Source organism: Photinus pyralis, unplaced genomic scaffold (assembly GCF_008802855.1).
Source record: "Photinus pyralis isolate 1611_PpyrPB1 unplaced genomic scaffold, Ppyr1.3 Ppyr1.4_LG3b, whole genome shotgun sequence".
Taxonomy (NCBI): domain Eukaryota; kingdom Metazoa; phylum Arthropoda; class Insecta; order Coleoptera; family Lampyridae; genus Photinus; species Photinus pyralis.
In genome coordinates, this window is record NW_022170510.1 from 1,183,836 (window position 1) to 1,191,581 (window position 7,746).

At 36.5% G+C, this 7,746-nt stretch overlaps 1 long non-coding RNA gene across 1 annotated transcript; it reads left to right on the forward strand.

The window, feature by feature from the left end:
• Positions 1–4,783: 4,783 nt before the first annotated feature.
• Positions 4,784–5,949, forward strand: LOC116167331. The gene is made up of 3 exons (XR_004144505.1): positions 4,784–5,574; positions 5,639–5,746; positions 5,806–5,949. It is a non-coding gene; the product is annotated as an uncharacterized LOC116167331 (long non-coding RNA).
• Positions 5,950–7,746: the final 1,797 nt, after the last annotated feature.

Here is a 7,746-nt window from a genome sequence, read left to right on the forward strand (position 1 = left end):
TTTCAATAATCAAAAAATGACTCAAAGTGGTATCACCCATGAAGATTTTTGGAATTTAATTGTTATTTAAGAGGAAGTCCGTATATTAAATGCCTAAACATCTCTACGTTATCGCGAGAAATTTAAAGTATGACAAAGGTATTTTACTGATGTGTTGATTGATACCGATTCAGCAAGAATGCCGCCGTGCTTTTCTGATGTCATTTTTTTTAAACATGCGAGGACAACAAAATATATGGCGTTAAAGTTCCGACATTTTAGTGGTTTTTAAAGATCGATTTCTCCTTAAAAAAGCAAACCAGGTGTCAAATTCTTGACAGAATAGCTTCCTAGCTGAAACCAAAAATTGCCAACATTTGATGAAATTTCGCATTGTACAAGGTGCATTTTTTACGCATGCATTTTGTGTGCTTTTATTAGAGGGACCTACCATCCAAATTTCGTTAAAATTGCTCCATAAATAAGAAAGTTGGAGGTTGCACATGCGCAACACTATTTTTTGCGCATGCATTTTGTTAGCTTTTATTAAAAGGACCTACCATCTAAATTTCGTTAAAATTGTTCCATAAATAAGAAAGTTGCATTTCTGCGCATGCGCAACACGATTTTGCGCATGCATTTTGTTTGCTTTTATTAGAGGGACCTACCATCCAATTTTCGTTAAAATTGCTCCATAAATAAGAAAGTTGGATGTTGCACATGCGCAACTCGATTTTTTGGGCATGCATTTTGTTTTCTTTTATTAGGAGGACCTACCATCCAAATTTCGTTTTAATTGTTCCATAAATAAGAAAATTGCATTTCTGCGCATGCGCAACACGATTTTTGCGCATGAATTTTGTTTGCTTTTATTAAAGGGACTTACCATAGAAATTTCGTTTAAATTGCTTCAGAAACAAGATCGTTGCGTTTTGCACATACAAGGTGATTCCTATAGTACCTGCCACCGTTTGGGAGCGTATAGGGGGTGCCTAGGAGAGTATTTTGATATAGGACACTTGGGGTCGGAAATCTAAAATAAGGGCGCAAGAACCAAATTTATCTTCTGGAATTTCACGCCTGTATGTAGGCAACCCAACCGACCGACGTTTCGCGCGGAGCGATGCAGAGCGAGTTAGCGCGAGGAAGCGACATGGGTGGGAAGGAGGGAAAACGACAGTCAAAAGCAATAACGTTTACAAGTGTTCAACGTGGCCACCGTTGTTCTCAATGCACTTCCTACATCTAGCCAACTATTATTATACTATTGCCATAGTGTTATTCACTTGATACGCGTCGTTGCAGACGGGATTTCGTGGGTTTAAACAAAATTCTGATCAAGTGTCAGCCACACATCGCCGCCTGAGATCGCTCCGTGTGCACCGCCGGCCGGTTGGGTTGCCTACCTACAGGCGCGAAATTCCAGAAGGTAAAGTTGGCTCTGGCACCCTTATTTTAGATTTCCGACCCCAAGTGTCCTATATCAAAATACTCCCCTACGCACCACCTACACGCTCCCAAACGGTGGCAGGTACTATAGGAATCACCCTGTATGCAACACAATTTTTTGACTTTGACAATTTTTTTCTCCGTTTTTTGATAATATAACCCGGCCCAATTTTTTGTAGGTTGTACACAGGAAAATAAGGTCCTCCAAATAATAGAATAAAAATTTTAGGTTGCTATTTGAAAAAAAAAGTTCGATGCCGTTACGGCGCTCCAAAATTTTTTTTCAAAAATCCGGCCCGTTATTTTTCTATTCGGTATGCCTAAAACATATATACAAAATTTCAACAAAATCCGTCGAGCCGTTTTCTCAGAAAATTGCCAACAAACGTACGTACGTACGTACGTACAGACGGAAAAAAATTTTATTCTTTAAAAGTTGCTTAAAATATGGTCTAAAACGTCGACATTTGATGAAATTTTGAAATGTTCAAAAAACGGCTATCGCAATAGCTACCTAGCACATGCTAGGAAGCTAAAAATTTTATTCTTTAAAAGTTGCCTTAAAATGGTCTAAAACGTCGACATTTGATGAAATTTTGAAATGTTCAAAAAACGGCTATCGCAATAGCTACCTAGCACATGCTAGGAAGCTAAAAATCAAAATTTTACTATTAGAGAAGCACAAATTAGCTCTTTATTTATTAGTATATAGAAAAAGATCATTAAAAAAACAGTCAGTTTTTGTAATTTTATGGGGAGAATGGAGGTAGGTACTATTTTGCAAATATTTAAGTCCGTATCTTAGCGTCACATTACGGCAAATTATCGAACTTTTATATAGATAGAGAAGCTAGACAAATGTATTCATGGGAGGTGCTAAAAATACAAGGTAATTTTCCTATCTTTTAACTGTGATTATGTGTAATTGTATTTAATAGTTATGTAATTGTTCCCTATTTAATTGTTATTTAACTGTTATTTAAAATAAGGAACTTAGGTACTAGCTACCTCCGGTATTTCCGGAAGTTCCACCACTTTGAAAATATTTTACATCGATTCGGCCTTCAGAGTAAGTCCCAAGTACAGATTTTCAAAAGCCTACCTTTTATTTCCCCAGAAACGTTTAACTAAAGCTTCCAGAAAAACACTCTGTCTACATTTCTTCCATGGAAATTAGGTAGAGATTCAAAGGTAACATCGACTCAAATTAAGCCGGCACGTGCCATCAGTTGCGATTGTGTAGAATCCTGTATAACGGTTAGGTAATATTTAATTTCCTGGAATTTAATCAAAAGTGAAGTGTATTTATGAAACGATCTGTCAGAAAAAAACAGATTGAAGATGACTGTTCGCTGTTGAAGGGAATTTCTGGCAATATTAAACATTTTCATAATCAAGTGTCTATTTGCACTCTCTGAAGATGACACTTTCCACTAGAAGAAATTTATTGCTAAATTAGTGTAGTACCTATCATTTATAACTTTCTTTTCTTTTGTGGCGAAGTGGAGGATTAGATAACTAGCCATTTTATATACTTTTAATGACGTTCCACAGAGAATACTCAGCGTTGGTTTCCAAAGTGCTAAGTTTACTAGTGTAGTGGTGCTTACGCATATACAAAGCGATCAACTCATGACTAAGCGCCCCTCAATACATTGTTAAATTTCTAAAATTTGTCTAGATTTTTCTGATTTCTGCCAAGTAGGTCCACTCGAGAACGTCTACGTGAAATAAGATAGTTTACAATAAAATCCGATAATTTATTAGAGATTGTGATTGTTAGATAACTTTGATTTCATAATTATATTTCGTATTGTTCCCTGTGAACTTTTATTAGAGGCTAGCGCTAGCCCTTTCAGAAACGGCTTTCACGTTTCTTTTACCTTGTGAGCTACAGAAGGAAAATAAGAATTACTTAACCTTTAATTTATATCCATTAAGTTTAAATTGATAACAGAGATTCGTTGAGAAAATTCAATACTCACGAAATGATTTTCTTTCCCAGAGAAAAACAATTAACTTTAGACCCCATTTTGACATGGGGTACGAAAACCCGCAGCGATGTATTAACACTCAATCAATAAAGGTAACATGTGCTTATATACATTGATTTGACGTCGACCCTCTGAAGCATTATGAAAAGGTGTTATTTGTATGCCCAAGTCATTATCTACTATTATGCAGATTTTCTGTCTAACGACACAATTTATCAAGACAGGATCTTGTATAATACTTCACTAAACTATAGAAATTCCTGGTCTTTATATTTGTCCTTGCAATTTGAACGAGAATTTGACCATTTTGACAGTGGAATACCTACTTGATATTTTGATAAGATTACCAAAAAAGTTGATAAATAAATAAATATTATAACGTATTTCTTGAATACGAGGTTCTTTCCTAGAACACAAGTATAGTTAATTATTTAGTACACGCAACTAATTGCTTTCTGAAGGGAAGATTTGACAAAGAAACTAGAAGATGGAAGATCTTCGACCAATCGAGAGCCCCCCCCCCCTTTTTACGTATAGCAAAGCGCGGTAGGTTTCCAGAACGTGAACGTTTTGCAATCTTCGGGGTACAGCTAATACACGAACCAAGCCTGCGGAAAGGAATTTAACGTACTTTATAGTTTAATTTCGGAATAATTTTCCATTCAATTTTGCATAAAACAGTTAGTCCTAAAGACCCTTGCAAACTTGACTTTCTGCACCGTTTAGAAAAACAGGTATATCGAAAACTGACGTTTACAAGTGGGGGAAACTAGGGGGGTAAAGGTTTTCAAAAAAGCACCTCGAGCCTGCACCACCTTACAGCAAAGTTTTAAAGAAAAATGCGACGGTTGTCTTAATAATCCATAGCGTTCCAACTTCAAACCAAATTGGCTTCACTGGAATGGCGACATCTTCTCAACCCACAAACATTCAAAGTGTGAGCAAACGCTGAAATTATGCAGTTTCTGCTGAGACTGCATTCGAACTTCGCCCAATTAGCTACTTAGCACGCAGAATGTTGTTTTTTTCTGTACTTTATATATGTTGTTGTAATGTAGCTAATAAAAGACATTATTATTATTATGGTCGGTGTTTCTTGTGAGAACTCAGATCTAGCCTGGCTAACTAATCGCACGGATTAAAATCAAGTAACGATTAGTGTCTGNTCACAGTCAACGATCGACACCTAATTAAACGCGCACCTTCTATTACATCTACCATTCCGTGATAGTTCGGGTGATTCCTATCCAGCGAGACTTTTATGTAATAATTTGCTGCTATTTGCTTTCTTCTAAGAGCAAGAGGGGGAATATTAGCCTCGACATGGAGAGATACGACTGGAGATGTTGGAAAGGCGCCAAGTGAATACCTTATTGCCAGGTTTTGAATTTTGTCTAGTCGTCCCAACAATACATTACTACAGGTAGAATAGACATGAGATCCGTAGTCTATACGCGATAAGATCAAGGCTTTATATAGGTCCAGCATGGTTTTAGGGTTGGTTCCCCATTTATGATGAGCCAGCACCCTTAGGATGTTTAGTGATTTCCTGCAAGATACTACTAAATTGTCTACATGTTTTCGTTCATAAATAGAACTGGGCCGTAATGTGGTCTTCGGAGTCGACAGAAGTGTACACATTTTGTCTTCTCCTCCGACAGTACAAATCCTACAGCGTTAGCATTTTTTGTAATTTTGTTTATTGCCACTTGCAATTTACGTGTTATATCACCCACCGTTTTACCTGCACAGCAAATCATTAAGTCATCGACATATAAACATTTCTCCACTTCCTCCGCGACATTTATAGCAATTTCATCAATGGCAATACCAAACAGGGAGCAGCTAAGTGTTGACCCCTGCGGTACCCCATTTTCTAAGACATGCTCGTTCGAGTAAGTGTCACCGACTCTGACCACAAATTTCCTGTCTTCTATAAACGATTGTATAAATTTTGGCAGATTCCCGCGTAAGTTATATTTAAACATGTTTTTTAATATTCCGTGCCTCCAGGTCATATCATATGCACCTTTTATGTCAAAAAAGACACCGACCAAATGTTCGCCATGATCGAACGCCCTCAGGATTTGGTTGCTTAACCTGACCAGGTGGTCAATCGTCGATCGCCTCTTTCGGAAGCCGGTTTGATATGGTACGTATATATTGTTGTTTTCAAGATACGTTTGTAACCTCTTATTGACCATTTTTTCTAATAGTTTGCCTAAGCACGAGGTCAAACTTATTGGGCGATAGTGCTGTGCCAGCAGCGGATCTTTTCCCGGCTTTGGAATAGGAACTACGATGGCCTGCTTCCATTCTGAGGGGTAAGTAGAATGGTTCCAGCAGTTGTTGAAGAATTTTAAAATAGATTCTTTCATTTCAGGACTACTGTGGCGAAGCATTTGGTTATGGATGCCATCCTGTCCCGGTGCACACGATTTGGTGGTACGAATTGCAGTGTCTAGTTCTTCTATGGTAAACGGTTGGTTATAATCTAAATTATCGTCGGTATTAAAATTTAAAGGTGCGGATTCTTTTACAGGTTTGGTCTCTAGAAAGATAGGATACTTCTTAACAACATTAAAATTCTGATTATGAGTTAAACAATAAACATCCATCGTATAAATTTAATCAACTTTAATACTCCAATAAGTGTAAATTTTATAACCTTCTGGTCATGGAAAGCTAATCTAAAGCTTTGTCATAAAGCATTGATATATTGTAAAAAATACACTTTTCTATTTCGCAAAAATCAAGAAGAGTATTCTAACGCTTCCGTCCGATGGAATTAGTAATTAAACAAAAGTATGCCAATTACAATTTTTAGTTAGCATTTATTCGCGTGAAATGAAAAGCTTGGTAGAGTGTGCATTTCAATTCTTAATTTAAATAAAAATGCTACGCTGAATTGGATTTTCTGTTGTAAACGGAATTCCGGAAATTCGTGTCATTTGTAGTGTATCGTAACATTTTTCCTATGCAGGTTGTAAGTATAGAATTGTTTATTTGGCCACATGGTATTTCATAAACAGCGTTTAACAAAGTAAACGTTTAATTTAGAATGTGAAGGTAATCACTTCGCCCATCATATTGAACTGAAATCACAACGTGATTAGTAAAATTATAACGAAAATGTTGCGAGATAGTGGAGGGTGTGTTTTTAGATGCTAAACGGCGAAATTCGGAAACAGTTTTACGAGAGGAATTTAATGTGCTCATTGTTTTTCGGAATATATGTGTCAGGTGAGCCCGGGAATGGATTTAAGGAATCTTCTTTGTTTTGATTTTCTTCTTAATGATTTGTTTAGCAGTTACTCATGTAGGGGTGCGAAGAAATAACCGAATCCGTGTATACACCTTGCGAGTTCCTGGCGGACTTTCGAGTCAGTGCACGTGATTACTGATTATTGGGGCAGTTTTCCCTTTTCATTTCAAGGAGTGCAGGTGATTAAACGTTAAATTAAACTGGGTCACTGACGTATTTAAATAAGAGGTCGAACGTGCGCTTAAAGGGAAAAGTTTCGAAAGTTAGAGAACAGTCGCCAGGTGCTTATATAATGAGAGCAAAGACTTGTGTAAACCATTGAGGGGAGATAGCAAATTATAGTCACTACGCTCCCAAAAAGCGTCACCAAATTCTCCGGAATAAGAAGTGAAATAGGTAACTAAAGTTTATTATTTTTTTTGTTGTTGTGGGGCACAATCTTTGAACGTAATTTTTTGTAATTAATTTTGTGTTATGTTTATATTATTAGTTATTGAAAGCAAGGAGGAACTTCGAGGACGTATCCAAATATATTGCTAGTATTTTGTAATTTCGTGTCCGTTTCTAACAATCTAACCATCTTGTTCTATTCATTAAAATTTTGTTTTTTCTGTTTAATGTCGTGGGTATGATTACGTTTTAACACCAAACAATTTTCCAAATCAAGCGGCAGTGAAGGTTAAGGTATTAACTTGGAATTCAGATTAATACATTTTTATTTGTTATCAAGTTGCTCATTAGTGCAAATGTGACAATTTCAAGTAAATTTATTAAGCGTTTCCTCTATTTATGAGAGATAAAGGTAATTGTTTGGAGATAACGTGGCTATTTTAACCATTAAAAAAATTGTATTATTATGTAGAAATTGTTCGAATTAGATAAGAAAAATTCGTTGAAGCAGGGTTGTATGCGCCGTATCGAGGTGTTATATCGGCTATTGTCGTTTCTAGGAGGTGTTATTGGTTGATAAAGTTTTACGAAGTTTAAGTGGGATTCTCTTTGAAATACGAGAGCGGTATTTTTCGTCGTATAAAGCTTTCGACCCCAAGTTTTCGGTTC